The 18,868-nt window shown below is 42.5% G+C and overlaps 1 protein-coding gene across 1 annotated transcript in view; it reads left to right on the forward strand.

Annotated features, from left to right (window-relative positions):
- Positions 1–4,128: 4,128 nt before the first annotated feature.
- Positions 4,129–18,868, forward strand: part of CPQ (carboxypeptidase Q) — a 451,472-nt gene continuing 436,732 nt past the window's right edge. Inside the window, exon 1 of the mRNA XM_021688259.1 lies at positions 4,129–4,194. The gene's annotated coding sequence lies outside the window, so the exon portion shown is untranslated. The remainder of the gene's footprint in view (positions 4,195–18,868) is intronic.

An 18,868-nucleotide genomic window follows, 5' to 3' on the forward strand; every position in this document is an offset into this window, starting at 1 on the left:
ACTTACTTCCTATTTCTTTCCTGCTAAATTTTTAAAATATTTGTTTTATACCTACTTTGTGCCACACACTGTAAGTTACCTTGACATCCATTTTCTCATTTTATCATCAGAATTGCCATGTGAGGTGTTCTTACTGTATTTTTTTCCCCCTTTTTTTTGCAGAAAAGAAAGCTGAAAACCCAAAGAATTTAAATGACCAGTCACAGCTAAAAAGTGGCTAAAGCAGAACCCACATCCTATCTCCCTGTCTTTAAAGTCTATGCTTATCGTCAAGGCCAGGCCCTGGGTCCCACCTCCTGAAACTAGGGTGGCAGTTTAGGCCTGCTCAGGGCCAGACTGCCCTGTTGCCCCTGTTTTCATGCAAAACACTTCCTCCCAGGCTCTCTTTCATAGTTGTCCGCACTTTCTCTTCATCTCTGTCCTGATTCTGTTCATCAGTGTCTCTTCTCTGGGTGGATACACTACGCCAGCCCATTTGGGAGAGGTAGCCAGAGCAATGTCTCCAAAACTTCACCATGCCACTGACCTGCTTAAGCCAGTTTGCTTATGCTTCCCATAAGGATATCTTAATTTTACCAAGATTTACAACACTCTTTTTCTGATGTATGGGTCAGCCCCACTGAACTCTCTCCTTTCCTTCTCCCACCCCCATCTGCCTTGTCCGTTGTTTGTCCCACACATGTGTCTACCTCCCAAACCTGTCTTCTACTCATATTTCAAATCCCAGCTTTGATCCCTAAGCAGCTTTCCCGGGCTCTGTGCACCAGTCTCTGCCCCACTACTTTAGTGCCCATCCAGTGGTGTGCTGGAGCCAAGGGGTACAACCCCCCAAAGCCAGTTGCTTACATCCTTCCTACTTCCAGTGTTGCGTGATGTCATATTGGCCATGGAGGGAGTATTTACGCCATAGAAATTGGCAAATGGTACAAATCAGCTCTCTCTTTTTTTTTTTAATCGGTTGGTAAACATTTAGCAGCACAATACTGTGACTCTCCTAAGTTTTCATAACACTCTGAATACTATTTATTTCTTCATTTATGCAGTGAATATTTATCCACTGCCTACTCTGTGTCAGCTACCATTGTTGTTCCTGAGGATATAAAGGTGGGACAATCAGATAGTTCCTGCCATCATGGGGCTTACAGTGTTGAAAGGGAGAGACTGACCTTAGGCAAATATTCACATATAAAATATAAAATAATTATGTTAAAAACAAAAAAATGCTTTAATGTGTCAGAGGTCTAAGAAGATTTTCCTGAGCTAAAATCTGAAGGATAATTTGGGATTGAAGAAGGAACAAGGTGAGGGAACAGCATTCCAGGCCAAAGGAACAACATGTGCTGTGGTCAGAAAGAGTATGAACCTCAGGAACAAGGGAAAGTGGACAAATATGGCTAGAAGGGAGCTGGGAAGCTTGGTGGGAGAGGCAGGTGCAGAGCTAAGGCCACACAGAGTTTTGAAGGCTCTCCTAAGGAGTTTCACTTTTATCCTAAGAGGAGTGCAAAGTCAACTGAAGTGTTTTCAGCAGGAAGACCACCTGGTGTAATGGAAAATCAGTACGACATGGTGGTTGAGGAATCAAGTCCGGAACCAGGTTGCCTGGCTTGGAATGCTGACTCTGCTGCTTCCTAGTATCTTACTAGTAATTTCTCTGTGCCTCAGTTTCCTCCTGGGTTATATGGTGATAAAATAATACCTCCCCTATAGGGCTGCTTATGAGACTGTAAAGCTCTGAGAACAGTACTTGGCATATCCTAAGTGCTATGTAAGTGCTTGTTTAAATAAATAAAAACATCTTTGATAAGATAGCTGAATGTCCTGGGTACCTGTGGTCCACTAGGGGATGCAGACATAAATAATTATAACATGAAGTAAGCACAAAAGATGTGGTAATACAAAGATAAGGATGAGCTTGTTTTCCAGTGGTTATTATGAGCAGAATTGAGGGCGTAAATGATGTTCTAGTTGGAGAAAGCAACACTAAGAGCCATGGAGATACACAAATGTCACTGTACTCAGAAGCTTAAAGCCTAGTGTAGGAAACAGATGTGAAAGAAAACCAATGGGGGAAAATATATTGTAGAAGTACAAGTAAGGAGTGATTAACTTTAACTCCAAAGCAAATGGGAGGTTTCACGGAGGAGGGCCCAGCATCGTGGTTGACTGCATGTGCTCTGGAATCAGGCTGGCTCAGTTTAGAATGCGAACTTTGCACCCTACTAGTTATGTGATTTGACTTCTCTAATCCTCAACGTCCTGCTCAGTAAAGTGGGAATATTAATAATAATAATAATAATAATAATAATAATAATAATACCTAGCTCATAGGGTTGATAAAAATTCACAGTTAATGCATGAAAAGTCTTAGTTAGCATACAGCACTCAATAAATATTAAGCTATTATTACTATTACATTATGAGATGAACTTTGAATGAGAAGGACTTTGATCAGCACTAAAAGAATAACACGAGAAAAGGCCCAGAAGCTGAAAAGCATCTGACACATTTAAAGAACAGCAAGTCAATGCCACTTAAAGTGTGATCATCATTGCCAATCTGTGAACTGTTCTTCCTGGTCCACAATGAGATAAATATAGATATTGAGAGTAAACATTTAGAAGTTAGAAGAAAACAAAGACAAATTGACGGAGTAATTTTGTACTTGTATACTTGTTGTACACTCATAATGAAAACTGGGGCTTGTAGTTTTTGTGCCTTGTTTCTACTTTTTCTAGCAAGTTTTTAAAGATTGATTGAATGATTGATTTGAGAGAACACCACCAAGCTGGTCCGGGGGGCGGGGGTGGGGAGTGGCAGAGGGAGAGGGAGAGAGAGAGAATCCTCAAGCAGACTCCCTGCTGAGCGGGGTGCCCACGTTGGGGGGCAGATTCTCATGACCCTGAGATCATGACCTGAGCCAGAATCAAGAGTCTGCCCACTTAACCCACTGAGCCAACCAGGTGCCCCTGTAGCAAGTTTTTAATTGTATCTTACAAAAGTAACGGTCCATGACTGATTGGAAGTAATAAAAACTTGTCTTTTGCTCCAGATAGTTTGAGAAAAAGTAATTCAGTGAGGCTGGATATAGCACCACAGAGATGAACCTGCAAGAGTGGACCAGGATCACATTGTAAGGAAGTTCTAGAAAACGTGAATGTCTCAAAATTCATATTTTATTCTGTGGGCAACAGGGTTAATAAAAGTTTACAGAGATTATTGAGTATATAGGTAAACGGACATTGCACACTTTACACTTTTTTTCCCCCAGTGAGCATGTGGTTTCTCTCTCTTTTTTTTAATTTAAAGATTTTTTTTTCTGGTTAAGAGGAGAGACTTGAATTGCTCCGTGTTTCACAAAGATAACTGTTTGTATTTGATAAGAGTGTGGTTAAACAAAGAACTTCAAATTTATCAAAACATAAAACGTTGGAAATACTTGAGCACACACTCTGTGACCAGGAATGCATGTGACTTGTTGAGATAAGCTACACCAGGTGATCAGATGAGTGTCTTTTGTTCTTGGGCACTCTCCTACAAATAATGCATAAACTCATAGAATTGACTCTTCTGGATCTCCCAGCTTGGTTCATCTCCCCCACGACCATCCCCACCACCTCTCTAGCAATCCTGCACTGGGCAAAATGGGAGAATAACGTTGTTTTTGTTTGTTAAGATTTTATTTATTTGCCAGAGAGAGAGAGAGAGATCGAGCGAGCACAAGCAGGGGGAGCGGCAGGCAGAGGGAGAAGCAGACTCCCTGCTGAGCAGGGAGAGGAGGATGCGGGCTCCATCCCAGGACCCTGGGATCATGACCTGAGCCGAAGGCAGCCGCTTAGCCGACGGAGCCACCCAGGCCTCTGGAGAATAACGGTTTAATAATCAGCGTCTGACAGCAAAGCCTTCGTTTGCCAGCCTCGGAGACAGGCCCTAACCTGTCGCGTTCTCCTTTCAGCCTCACAGCCCCGTCCTTCCCTACCTGAACAGCCTCTCATTAAATAAAGCACATCTCACCTCTGCCAAGTCTTTGGCCTCACCTGAGGTTACACACTTTCGGAAACACCCTGTGGCTCAGAACCCCAGACCCTGGAGGCAACTCCTGAGTCTCTTCGTCCCTCTATAAACAAGCAAGGGCTATAGGGGCCCAGGGCCCAGCTTGAAACTCTCAATTTTCCGACGGCCGCCAGAACTCAGAAGGTGAGGAGCCATCTGATCGACCTATGGCCCTCCGGTCGCCTGAACCCCAGGAGCCCCCTGGCGTTCTGGAGGTGGAGTCCCGGGCCCCCCGCCACCCCCCGGCGCCCGTGCCCCCCCCCCCCCACCCCAGCCCCTCCGGCCCGCCGCGCCTGGCCTTTCCGCTCGCGGCGCAGTGGGGGCAGGGCCGCAGTCACCCGACGGCGCGGAGGGCTCCGGGCGCGTCAGGGGTGTGGCCGCCGCCACCTGAAAGCTGGGCCGCGAGTGTGGCCCCGGGTACCGCCGCCGCCGCCGCCCCCGAGCGGCCCCACAGGTGCGTTCGCCGCAGGCCCGCCGTGCCCGTGGGCGGCTGGGTGGAGGCCCGGGCCCTTCCCGCGGGCGGGCTGAGCGGGTGCCGGCCCCGGGGATGGCCTTCTAAGTCGCTCATGCGTGGGAGCGACTGACGGACGGGGCTGGGAGGCCACGGGAGACGGGCGGGCCGTGCGGCTTCCGTGACGGGGGAGGACCGGGCCCAGAGACGGGAAGCCGAGCGCCGGCGTCGGCAGGGCGCCGGATGCCGCGGAACCGCAGCGAGCGCGGCCGTGGTGGCGCCTCGCGCAGAGCGGCCCCCGCCAGCCCTTCGGGTCGGGGCCCAGCCCCAGGCCGCGCGGGGCTGCCCTCCCCGCATCTGGAACGGGCTCCCCGCTCCCCTCGGCCTCCAGGGCGCTTTCTCCGAGCTCCTTGGAGGTGCTTTTCCGCCTTTTACCTTGTGCTTTCGCTTTTGGTGTGCACGCCCAGGCTCCGCTCAGACTCCCAAGTTGCGCCAGGGCAGAGCCTGTCCGGCTTGCGGGGGGTCTCGGGGGTACTCCCTCAGCAACTGAAGGGATGAACCAGTGCCTATGAAATAGAACTGATGAGTTAACACTTGAGTAAGTGAATGAGTGCCCATGAAGGAATGCAAATACGGAGTGGAGGCAGTGGAGACACAGGCTTATAAGGCTCATCTTCCGGTGGATAGTTTTCCCGAAAAGTCGTGCTAATGTTGCACTCTTGCAGACCGAGCCATTCACTTCAAAGGAGCTTTATTTTATGCTGTTTTTAAAGAAAATAAGCACCAGAAGCGCCCCCTCCTATTTCCAGTTTGGGTAGATTTCTGTAAATATGTTGCTTAAAATGTGCCTAGGCTTTTTCTTGCTTGTGTTTTGTATTCTGCTGTGGACTTTTGAAGAATCATTGTCACTATAATATTTACTGTGTTTCTGAAAGATAAGGGTGAATCTAAAAGTAAAAACACATGACTCTGCTTTAAGTAACTTTTTGTAAGATCAGACATTTCTCTTGAATTCAAGTTTGTGAAGAATCTTGTTTGTTTTCCTGAGATGGGTACTAGCTGGTTTGTGAGTAACGGAAGCAGGCTGAATGTAGTCCAGAGAGGGAAATGAGAGACATTTATCTGTGCAGATGCTTTGGAAGTAACATAGGCTGAGACTGCTTTAATACTACATCAGCTCTGTAGGTTCCCAGACTTGAGTTCCAGAAAAGCCAGATGACTTTGGACTGGTCATTTGATCTTTTTAGGTCTCAGTTCCTTAATCTCCCAAGATGAGGGAGGGTTGGTGAGGCCCCTTCCTGAATTAGATTTCTAGGATTCTCTTTCATCAAGGTTAAAGGTGAGATGTAGGTGACTTCATGGAATTCTGCTCACTTCAGCCTATCTGTTTGGGATTCTGTAGAATCTTGGTCCTACTTTCTTTTCTGCAAATTACAGCTCATTCCTTATTCTTCTCCACATCTGTTGCAAAAGTATTTGGGAGCTCAAGAAGAGAATAATAGACTCCTGGCTGGTGGGGAGAAGGGGAGGCAAGATTTCACTCCACATTGCCAGAGGCTCCTGGGCCTGGGTCTAACCTGTTTCCAGTGCAGCCCAGCCTGACAGTGCCATATATCTCCAGTGTCTGGGGAATTGTATCACTATTAATTTGCATGCATTTGAAAGTAGTTATTATAGATCACAACATTTTGGAGCTGGAAGGGCCTTAGAGATTTTTTTAATGGCACTTAAAAAGTCATTTTACAAACATATTAAAATATTTTTTGCATGCTACATTTAACAAACACAAAGTCCCAAACGTGTTAAGTAAAATAAAATTAATGTTACCTACTTCAGTTGCTTCAAGTCTATTGGGAGAAGTGGGGCCAAAAGTGGTACTTGGTGAAAAAGACCAACTTTCTTGAACTCTTTTCCCAAAGAGCCATTTACAAGGTCATGTGTTGTGCAGGCATGGAATGTAACAAAAGTTGATATTTATGGGGCACTGACCATGCAGAAAGCACTGTTATATTTAATCTTTTTACTTATATTGCCCCCATTTAATCCTTACTATAAACCTAAGAGCTAGGTACTATTGCCATCCCCATTCAACCTTCCTAAATAGAAACTGCTTGGAAAATGGGCAAGTCAAGTACTCAAAATATAGACAGTTGGAGGCAGGGTTTCCCCAGAAACATAGGCAATCTCTGCTAGGAGAGTCTGTGTGATGTTAGATAATGAGGTGTATGTTCTGGGATAGGTATACATAACTCTGGGGCATTGTGGGTAAATGAATTTGGGATGGGAGCTTAGGGGTGGAATGAGTAAGACTGAATTATAGAGAACTGGTTGTTATATCCTTTTGAAAATTATTGAATTCCATTGGGACTCTGGTAGACTCTGATACTTTGACCTAAATGCACATGCATCCTAATTTTAAACATCTTCAGACTTAACCATTTTAGGGAGTGTAAAATGGGTGACATCAAGAGCTAGCATCAGCTTAAGAGCTTTGAACTGTGATTACAGAGCATTATTATTTCCTGGGCTAGCTTTGTGTCCTTGTGAAGGCTTTGCCTCCCAACCTCCTTTATAAGAACAACAACTCCTATTGCAGAAAAAGTATAACGACGATATCCCTGTAATCCAGGGACAAGACCGCAGGACGCTTATAAGTAATTGATGAGAGCAAAAGAGGAGAAGAGGGGCCTGTAAAATAAGTGGAAAATTGTTTTGTTTTTTCTTTGTCAGTCAAGTTTAGCTGCATGGAAGGCAGAGACCTATCGTGGCTGCTTGAAAAACTGAGAGCAGATGCCAGTTTGATTTAGCTCAGGAGGCTGAAAGTTTCTGCCCCGAAGGCTGGTGTGATAGAATAGATTTTCCCATTGCTCACAATATTATGAAAAAAACATTAAAGCAACAATTTTTATTACTTGCCCTGGAGCTAGAGCTTTAAAATGTACTTTCTTCTCCCCCTACCCTCCCTAAACCACTTAGCTTTTAAAAACAAACAACCCATTCATGTGTTTGCCTCAGTCAGATTATTAGTCCTTTCTCTTTATTCCTGGGCCCTGTTTCTTTAATGCAGTGAAGAAGTAGGACCAGTGTGCTTCTAGGTTTCTGGAATTTTTCTTTAGTTATGATTTTATTTAGCACATGTTTTCAGTGGCCATTTATTCAGTATGTACTATGCACCAGATTAAGATGAACGAGATACTGAATTTAAGTAGGAAGTGACCATTCCACAAATACTTGCACCACAGGGTGATGTTAAAGTGGGGGCATTCATTTTCCTAGCAAAGAGCTATGGTTAGAGCTGGGGAAGACTTCAGAGGGCAGGTGAGTTTTGAACTTGATTTTGAAGCCTGAGGGCCAAGAGGTAGGAGAAGGGCATTCTAAGCCGAGAGAACAACATTGGCAAGGCCTGGTTGGCAAGGCCTGGGAGGCGGTGAGGATGAACGTGGCCCTCCCAGAGGGAGAGATGGGAGTTCTGTGTGGCTGCAGTAGAGAAGTCTTGTGAGAGTGGGGCCATGTTATCTAGACCTTTTCACGCCGTGGTAATCTGTTTCAGAGTTTTTTTAAGCAGAATTTTTCATCAGAGGCGTTTTATGATTGGGTTTTCTTTAGAAAATAGTTCCAGCAATAACACTTTGGAGGGATTGGCGATGGAAAAGCCAGGAAGCGGGAAGACCATGAGGATGACGTTGCTATAGCCCAGATGAAATAGGGTAAGGGTCTAAACTAACACAGGTTTGAAAGATATTCAGCAAGTAGAGATTTAATGACCAGCTGGATATGGGAAATAAGGTCAAAAATAATTCTGAGGTTTGAGATTTGCTTGGCTGGGAGAGTGGAGATGCCACTAAAGAGACTAATAAATATAAGGTGAGGAGGAGGTTTCAGGAGAAAGACAGTGAGTAGAGGCAACTGTGGAACATCCAGGGGAGACTCCTAGTCTACAGCCTTGACTGTCGCTGCACTGCCACATCATACAGTCGAGACCTGCCAAACATTACCACTGGTCCTCAGTCTGAAAAGAAAAATCAATTCAATAACTCTCTTAAAAAGAAGGGGGGAAAAATAACCACATCGGACTCGGCTAACGACCATTGCATCGTATTTCATGTGTTTGTTAGAACTCCAATTCTTATGTAAGTTCCAGTGAAGGAAAAGAAGTTGGACACTCAAAGCGTGAGGGATTACTGTAAGCCACCCAAAGAAACCGAAATAGAGCGACGTAGACAGGAGTGGTTCAAAGGAACAAAGATAAGCAAATGGCAGGAGTGTAGAGGAGGACTGACCACTGTCGACACAGGTGTAGGCAGACTTGGAATATAGAGAAGAAATTTGAGCTGGCTCTTCCAAATAACTGTACTTCTTTAATGGTAAGAATATCACAAGCTTTAGATTTTTTCTCTTATTCAACTGCTCAGGAGGAGACAAGTAGGAGATTGTTCAGAGGTGCTGGGCAAAGGATTTGATCTTACATTGCAGAGAAAGTGTTGGGAGACTTTGAACTAAGGGAAGAATAAAAGAGGTAGAGTAAGATAAAATGAAAAGGATAATGATTAGGAGGAGCTCTCAGAACATTTAATGAGTTCTATGACAAATAGTTGCTAACAAAGAAAAAGGGAGATTGATATAGCGTTCTCTTAGTGTTGTGGCATTAGACTTGCTTGGAAAAAAGAATATATTAGCATGGCACCTTATATTTAAGAAGAATTTTTACATTTGATTGTTATATGAACCCTCCAAAATGGGTGCAGCGAGGCACTATTACCTTTCTTTTATAAACTAAAAATCTGGGTATTAAGCAGGCTGTAGTTTGCCTCAGCTGCCCTGGCTGGCAAGAGCTCCAAGCCTTCTGACTTCCAATCTACTGCTCTATTGTATCAGAGCCTTGCTTTGCCTTGGAACCCTGGCCTTTTATAGTGCGTTCTCCACACACCGCCCCCCCTCCCCGGCCCATTTTGCATCATGTAAAAAGTAAAGCAGATGGTATTTGAAGGCCAACAAAGCCAAGATTTCTCAGGAGGGAGGCAGTGATAGAAAGTATCTTTAGCAGCAATTCTGCTGTATACTGTGGGGATGGTCATGAAGGGTTGTATATAGAGAATATCTGTGGAAATCTAATGATACTTTCAATGCAGTAGGAGAATCTACAATATGTCTTATGATTAAATCTTCCATGAAGCAGATAACCCCTTTATAAAGCAAACAGTTAATCACTAGATAAATCCAGACTTTCAAATATGGGGTTTGCTTAAAGCAAGACACATCTGCAGGAAGCTACATCTACATTGAGTATATTATATGTTGAAGACTTTTCTAACTTGAGTATCATATGGAAATGGGGATCTGGAGCTGGATCCCTTATTCATTAGAGACCATTGAAAACAAAGTGCACATAATGATTTGCAGTTAAATCCATCTATCTACGTTTACTGCTTACAAAGCACGGACAGGTAGGGCATTGGGTGGGCGAAGCTCAACTGGGAAATAGAAAAGCCTAGCACTGGCACCGCCCTGGTCTGATGGTGGGACCTACAAGAGGCAGTCATGAGTGTAAATGTAAATAGAATGGCCTCGGATAGGGAAACCAGAGACTCTTATGGGCCTTGAATTCTACATCATTATTAAAATGAAATCAAGTATAATTCCAAGGAAAGAGTATTACACTAGATCCAGAGTTGTTTTATGTTGATGAAAGATAAAATCTGTGAGGAAGACAGAATAGTTGTGACTTTTTATGGGCCAAGCATTTAAAAATACTTATCCTCAAAATATATAAAGGAAATGATCAGAAGTGCGAGAAGATGACCAAACAGTTTGTAGGAATACTTTAAGATTGGGATGCCTGGGTGGCTCAGGTGGTTAAGTGTGTGACTTCGGCTCAGGTCGTGATCCCAGGGTTCTGGGATCGAGTCCCACATCAGGCTCCTTGCTCAGCGGGAGACTGCTTCTCTCTCTGCCTGCCAATCTCCCTGCTTGTGTGCACTGTCTCTCTCTCTGACAAATAAATAAATAAAATCTTACAAAAAGAAAAAAGGAATACCTTAAGATCTGTTTTTACATGGCAAATGAAGTAGACACAAAAGGCTAATGGTAGGATTTGAATAATGTAACCAATGAAGTTGAAGAATATAATTCATAAGGATGAACAGGGATATAGGAAGTTCCAATAATATGACATACTTAATATTAGTAAGATAATACAATTATTTATATTATATGTGAATATATATGTGTGTGATGTATATATGTGCATGTTATATATGTCTCATTTTTATTATATGTATGTGTGTATATATATATAATCTCTTATTTGCAGAAAATTCATTTCTTCCTTGGAACATTTATGAAAGATTGTTTAAAAAAAGTCAAATGAAGATTTCAGTGAATTCTAGAGTCCTGCTGGCCTAGTGCCTCAATCCTTTGGTTTAGCCCATGTTTTCAGTTAGCTTTGGAATAGGTTGAAATGACAAAAAGAAAACATCCTCTCTCTTTCATGATGTTGTCAAGGCAGTCATGTATTTATCTTCCGCCTTCATATACCTACGTCCTTTTTGTGCCCAGAACATCATTTTGAGATTCTCTTATCATTATCAAAATATATCGGGTCTGTGTTATCCATGACTAATCTGAAGATGCATTTGTTACATTTGATTAAGTGTTGTAAATCATTAATGCCATGTGTATTGTATTGCAAAATTTCTCAAACATCTGGCTGTTCTTTTATAGGGTTTTTCTTTTCATTAGCTTTTCTGAGCTAAAGTTTACAGAAAACCAGGGGCTGTAGGAAGAGTAGAGAATGTATGGAGGGTCACCAACCCTGTTAAGTTCTTTGAGACCCAGAGGGCAAATCCCGGAAGTCTGCACTATTCTGACATTTCATTACCTACTCGGTCTAAATTTTAGGGTTTACCACTTAAACAAATCCCTCACTAGCACCCATGTTCTTTAGAGTGTAATGGTTAAGAATACGGGCCAGTTTCCTGTGTTCAAATCTTAGCTCTGCCACCAACACCTGTGTGACCTTGGACTGATTACATAGGCTCTCCATGCCTCATTTTCTTCATTTGTAACATGAAGATAATAATTATAACTGCTTGTGTCCATGCCCTATTCCCCAGAACCTGTCAGTATGATAGATTATGTGGAAAAGGAGAAGTAAGTTTGCAGATGGAATTAAGATTGCTAATTATCTGACCTTAAAGTAGGAAGATCATCTTGGATTATCTGGGTGGGCCCAATTACCAGTGGAAAAAGGGGCAGAAGAGGAGTCAGAGAGTTAGGGAGATGGGACTCTGGACGACTGGCCATAGAGATGCAATGTTGTCTGCTTTGAAGATGGCGGAAGGAGACCATGAGACAAGCAATGTGGGTGGGCACACGAAGCTGGAAAAAGGCAAACATCCCCGGGGTCCTGGGATCGAGCCCCACATCAGGCTCCCTGCTCGGCGGGAAGCCTGCTTCTCCCTCTCCCGCTCCCCGTGCTTGTGTTCCTTCTCTCACTGTGTCTCTCTGTCAAACAAATAAATAAAATCTTAAAAAAGAACAACAACAACAACAACACATACCCTTCTAGAGCCACCACAAGGAATGCAGCCCTGCCAGCACTTTGATTTTTACCTGGTGGGTCCTGTGTTGGACTTCTGACCTACAGAACTGTAGGTTAATAAATTTATATTGTTTAAGCCACCAAGTTCATGGTAATTTGTTACAGTACAATAGGAAAATAATGCATTTTCCTATAGGTTTGTTGTAGGCTTAAGAAATGTAAACATTTAGGACAGGCCTGCCGCAGGGTAAGTGCTCAGCCAATATCAGCCACTATTGTTATTATCGATTGGTAGTTTAGTTTCCCTTCTGTCTTTGCTCCTTTGTCATAGTTGTCTAAAATTGTTGGAATCCCCTGTGCCCTCAACCTGACCAACACTGTGGTCTGAGGTGTTTCTCACTCTCATGGTAGTTGAGACTCAGTGTCCAGCAGTCTGTCAAAATGACCATGGAGGTATTCTTATACCAGTTTATGGCTCCGGTGGTTTCTGTTCGAGGTAAGCCGATCTGGGCTTTACCTGTCTCTGGGTTGACCTGTCTCTTCAGCATTTTAGGATGGTGATTTACTCTGCATCCGTAGCTCCCTGCTAGGTCCAAGGAAAGTTGTTGGTTTTCAGTTTGTTCAGTTTCATTTGTTGTTGTAAGGACAGGAGTGATGACTTTCAAGCTCTTACATTTTGGGGCTGAAATCGGAAGCGAGGGCAATGCTGTCATTACTCTGGGGCTTTAAGGAGCTCCTCTGTACTCAAGAGATCTTCATCTCTACACTTGAATTCTCTCTGATTTCTCTTCTCTGGTTTTTAACTCATCAGTTTCATTCCCAAATATGCTCTCTCTGTGTTTTGTTGTAGTTAATGGGATTGTAGGTAATGTGATGTGTCTGAAATACAGGATACAAAACAGGCTCAGAATCTGGGAGGTTATCCTTAACTCCCCTTTTCCTCATCCTCCAAAATTAATAAGTCGGCAAATGCTGTTTATGTCTACCTGCTATAGCTCCTAAATTTTTCTGTCTCTCCCCCTCGCCATCCTTTCTGTCACTGCCCTAGTCATACCCCATATTGTCTCTTGCCTTGCCCAGGCAGAATCTTTTAAACCTCTTTATCCTCCATGCTGCCTTAAGAGTGGGATCATAAGGTGGGTCATATTACTTCCCTTCTCAAAAGACCTAAGGTTGGAGAAATTGTCTGTGGAATAAAGTCTAAACACCTAATATGGCATTTAAGGTTCTTAAAAATCTGGCATTAAAATATATTTCTGGGTGCATTCATGGTGCATTCACTTACTGTGTTAGGTTGCTAGGGCTGCCATCAGACTGGGGGGCTTAAACAGCAGAAGATTATTTTCTCATGGTTCTGGAGGCTGGAGGTCTGAGATTAAGGTGCCAGCAGGTTTGGTTTCTTTCCAGGCCCCTCTCCTTGGCTTGCAGATGGTTATCTTCTCGCTGTTTCCTCACAAAGGCTTTTTTCTGTTCACACATATCCCTGGTCTCTCTGTGTGTCTGAATTTTCTCTTCTTATAAAGACCCAGGTCAGATTGTATCAGGGCCCACCTTAATGCCCCCATTTTAACTTAATGACCTCTTTAAAGGCCCTGCCTCCAAATATAGTCATTTTCTGAGGTACTGGATTAGGACAGGACTTCAACATATACATTTTGGTGGAGGGGTTGGGGGGGGGGCACAGTTCAAAGCCCATAACACCTCCTATATTTCTCCCATGTATTCTATATGTGTGTATCCAGTCTCATCATGAGTGCATGTCATGACCAGGGAAGATTTTTTAAAATACTGATTCCTAGGTCCCCCCCAACTGTAGATCCTGATTCAGTAAGTGTGAAAGGGGACTGGAAATATGTTTGTTGTGTGCATGTATGTGTATTTAAATTTCTCCCTAGGGCTTTATAACACCCCATCTTCCCTAGACTTTTTTACCATTTCTGGGGAACATATTATAAATGTTCACACCTTTGCTCATGGTTGTTCTTTAACTAGAAATACCCTTCCTACTATACAGCTGTGAACATTAATCTCTCCTATAAGGTTGAGCTGAAATACCATCTTCTCTGTTATTTCTTCCTTATTCTCTCCTGTGATAATCCTGCAATACTTTATCATTACTTTATTGTAAGTACATGATAATTTATTTCCTTTTGTGCGATAGTCATTTGCCTTCCTCTTTCACTAGCTTCCTGAGGCCAAGGATGACATACTCCTTATTTCTGTATATCTGAAATATTTGCAGTTGCTGTGAGCATAGTAGGTGATTAATCAGTGTTTGTAGTATGAATAAGTGAATGAACTCATTAATAAATGATCATAATTTTTATGGCTTTTTATACAATGAAGACCATTGGATAAAAAATGAGCTTATCAAATGCAAAACGAGTGGCAGGATTTTTAGTTTTGAATAATTCTCAAAATAATTGCATCACCTAAGACCTGGTTTCTGGGCAGGGATCTGGAGTCTGGCATTTTCTTTTTGTTAGTTTTTCAAGAACTACTAAAACTTCAACCCTGTACTTTCTAGAGGATGGCGTAATCACTTGTCAAATCATTTCTCCAAAGCCTTTCTTGAACCAGGGCAGGCAGTTGCAGAGATTGGCAGGAGAAGGACTGATGTCTCCTCACCAGGGTGGCAGGGGGAAGAAGGACTCCGCTTTGGAAACACAGATAAGCCTGTGGATATGGAAATTTACAAGGCTCAGAGAGCCCTGAAACATCTTTAGAAGCTGAGCCCAGCGGAATAATGGGAGACTGTGTGCTGGCTTGGCATTGGAGCCTGTCTGGCACCAACTACACTGTAAATAACTCTTCAAACATTTGCATCTGCATACATGACATTAGATTTTCAAAATGGCCAATTAAACACTTGTCAATGGAAGTAATGTTTGTTTCCTCAGCTGACCTGGTGTCAGCCTGGCCATTCTGATGGGGAAGCACTTCAGCTGATACTGTTGTGTGCTCTTCCTTTCTGAACCTGATCTTGTCCCTCTTGTTCAGACAGAATTCTTGAAAGCCGTGGAACCTGTGCCAAGCTGTGGACCATGGGATTAGGTTAAGTAACTGAAGAAAAATACTGAGGCTGTGAGTGCTTCTCAAACCCAGGAAAACCTCCTCAGTGCTTTCGTTTCTTTTGCACAATTCTAAACTCTCTGTGCTTGAAAATTTATAAAAGTGAAAGCAGCTGAGAGAAAGAGGAAGGGGCAGTGCTGCTTTGTGGTGTTTTGTTTTTTAAATGTAATTCTCCCAAGGGCTGGATTCATTTTTTCAACATTTCAACAAGTGTAGTTTGAAGGAGTGTTAATAGTGGTGTTGGGTGCGTCTGTGCGTACAGTGTACGGATGGATGTCCCTATCCTTGTGACAGAACAGAAGTGCTCAGCTGTAAGTCTCTGGGATTGGTCCAGCAGTGAAGGTTTTGGACCTATGATATAGAAACACAAGGGAAGAGAGGCAGGAAATAAGGGAGAAGAATTAAATTTAGATCATTTGTTAGAAAAGTTCCGAGTTATATACGGAAGTAGAAAGCTGTGTGACCTTAAGCAAATTTCCCAATATTGGCCTCAGTTTCTTAATCTGTAAAATAGGGGATATGCTACCAAAAACATCAAAGGTTATTGTCAAGATTAAATAAAATGATTGCTGTGAACTGCTTACAGCGGCCATGCCACGTTGTAAATGCTCAACAAACATTAGCTAATAATGAAATACTAACTCTTTAGACAGAGGAAGTTTAAGCATTCCTGTGTGTACAGGGAAGGAGCCAAAGAGAGGGAGAAAAATTAAATAATTGGTATAGTATCAATAGAGAAATTGGCTTTGCAAAGAGGGTGGGCAGTTCTTTCACTGGAGCATGAGCTGAGAAAGGCTGAATAAAGGGATAGAAAAGTTTTGAGTTGAGGATGAAGTCAAGCCATCTCATGGTTGTAATATTGTATCCTGAGTTATGTGGAAGAGGAGATCTTTCACTGAGCATGTGGGGAGTAGGGGTGGAATTCGGGGCTTAAGGAGAGTGGAAAAACTTTGTAGCAGCTGCAGTGGGGAATTCGATAGGGGTCAGCTGAAGATAAATATAAGAGTTGCCAAGCAATGCAGAGGACCCGGCTGAGATCAGACAACCTTAGATTATAGTGGAGACATACGGTATGATTAGGTAGAGTTGATGGTGGTATTATGGAGCAAGCAAGCACAGAGAAAATTCAAAATTAGTTTTGAGGAATAGGTAAGTAGGTGAGGAGGAAAGGCAAAGGCAATCTAGATTCCTAATGAAAGCATTTTTAGAATCACCACCAAGTAAGGTTGTGAGCCAAGATTAATCTTTAATGGTGAGTTGGGTGGATAGAATTATAGTCAGACTGGAGATGAGGAGGTGTCTTTATTCAGGCTGCTGTAACAAAGTGCCATAGCCTGGGTGGCTTATAAACAAATTTATTTGTTTATATATAAAGAAATTGTATATTTGTGTATATAAAGAAATTTATTCTCACGGTTCTGGAGGCTAGAAGTCAGATCAGGGTGCAAGCATGGCAGGGATCTGATGAAGGACCTCTTCTGGGTTGCAGACTGCCAACCTCTCATTGTATCCCCAGTATAGCAAAAGAAGAGCTCTCTAGTATCACTATTATAAGGGTACTAATCCAATTCATGAGGGCTCTACCCTTATGACCTAATTACCTTGCAAATGCCCCACCTCCTAGTACCATCACGTTGGGGTTAGGATTTCAACATTTGAATTTCCTGGGGGACACATTCAGCCTATTGCAGAAGACTCTTCACTTAGCTAGCCAACAACAAAATCTAGCTGCTACTCTGTGTTGCACATGTGCTGAATGGTGGAGACACAAGGATGAAGGAAATGCAATTCACTTTAAAAACTCAAAAGCATTTATTGAGCTTCTGCTATATACTGGGCAGATCATCCATTTGACATTGATCTTTCCCTTGAAAAGCTTTAAGACTAGTGACATAATATGGATAATTTCAATCTAGGCTGTGGTAAACTTTGAAGGAGGTAAGCGGAGGGTGCTGGGATATCACTGAAGAGGACATTCAGCACCACCTGTGAGAAGAGAAGCCAAGTCAGGAACAGCATCCTGGAAATGATAGTGCCTGAGCTGACTCAAGATGGTTGTAGGAGAGTAGGGGTGAAGAATGGCGGAAAAGGAAAGGAAAAAGCAAAGCAAGGGGATTGTTTTGGCCAGGGCAGGTAAGAAAAGGTTTCAAAGAGAAGGTGATAATTGAGATGTGTTATGTATAACACTATTGCTAAGTGAGAGAAATAAAGAAGATCAGAATTAAAGTGGTGAACATTTTATTGGTAGGGACAAAAGGAAGAGATGTAAGAGGATAGAATGATGAGATTTGGTGGCTGACTGAATAAATAGATGCTTTTATACTTTTGAGCCTGAATGGTAGGGACAATTATGGTTTCATTAAGAGAAAGAGGGAAATCTTTCTAAGTTAGAGAAGATTTTCGGGAAGTTGATGAGTTTGGTGATGTTGAATCAGAACATTTGGTTGTAAGTGAAAGCAATCCAACTAAAATGAGTTTAAACCTAAAAGAGAGAGTCTGTAACTTTCATAACTGGAAAGTTCAGGGATATAGCTGGCTTTAGGCATGGCTAGATCCAGGACACAAATGATATAATATGGGCCCATCTCTATCCCTAAATGTCTGTCTGTCAGGTTAGCTTGTCCTTGCTTGGTTTCATTCTGCAGGTGGGCTTTCAGTATACAGTAGGCAAAATGGGTGCCTAAAGCTCCAGTTTCGCATCCTAGCAATCTCAGTGGAAATAATTCCCCCCCCCGACATAAACACTTTATTTTACCTTTTCTCAAGTATAATTTTAAAAACACAAGTTATTGCAAATATTCAATCTTCAATGTAGTCTGGTTGAGGGACCGAAATACTATAATTGCCTTCCAATAATTTGAAGTTATGAACATACGTGTTTTCTAAATTTATTTTATTTTCATCAATCTGGGAAACTACTAAGTTCCTCAAATTTTTATTCCTTCATATATTTATATCATTTTAATCACCATCCCACTCATTGGATTTTTCTGTTATTGTTTTACTAATCGGAAGACTCAAGAAAATCCTGTTTTTTGCATTGTCTTCATTTGCCATCACATTTATTGTAATTAGTGCAATTAATACAAATAATTCAACCAGCATTTATTCAGCATCTTTTTTATTCCAAACACTGAAATATGGAGGAAATCAGAATACATAGATGCATAAAACAAAGCTCCTTTCAAGGCAATCATGATCTACTGTCAGAGACAGAAATGCAAACATAAAATTCAAATAAACTGCGGTGATCCTCAGGAAGAAAATGACGAGAAGGCTCTGAGAACCAAGAAAGCAGAGACCTTTGTTCTTAGTTTCTTGGAGGGAGGCCTCCAGTGGTAGATCAATGTGTAGAATTTTGGGAGAGAAAAAAGGGGAGTTGAGGCTGCCCACCGAGTTTGGAGCATTTGTATTCCCTATTTCAGAAATACGGAACCTTGAAGGAAAGACCTTGGGGAGAAGAAGAGATTATGAATTTAGTTAGGCTTTGAAAACATTCACAGATGGAGATAGCTAGCAGGCATTTGAGAATGTAGCTCTGGTTCTAGAAGACAAAAACAGGGTTTAGGATTAGATGCAAAGAGACACTGACTGTGATTAAGTTGGGTAAGAAAAGCAATTGGGTAGTAGAATAATAACCAAAAAATCCACTCTGGTAGATCTTAGAGGCATCTAATGTAAGCATAAAAGGAACATTTAGAAAACAAATCCCAGTGATAGAAATACATTGAGCCCACATCCTTTAGCAAGGAGAC

The sequence above is a fragment of the Neomonachus schauinslandi genome, chromosome 4 (assembly GCF_002201575.2).
Source record: "Neomonachus schauinslandi chromosome 4, ASM220157v2, whole genome shotgun sequence".
Lineage (NCBI taxonomy): Eukaryota > Metazoa > Chordata > Mammalia > Carnivora > Phocidae > Neomonachus > Neomonachus schauinslandi.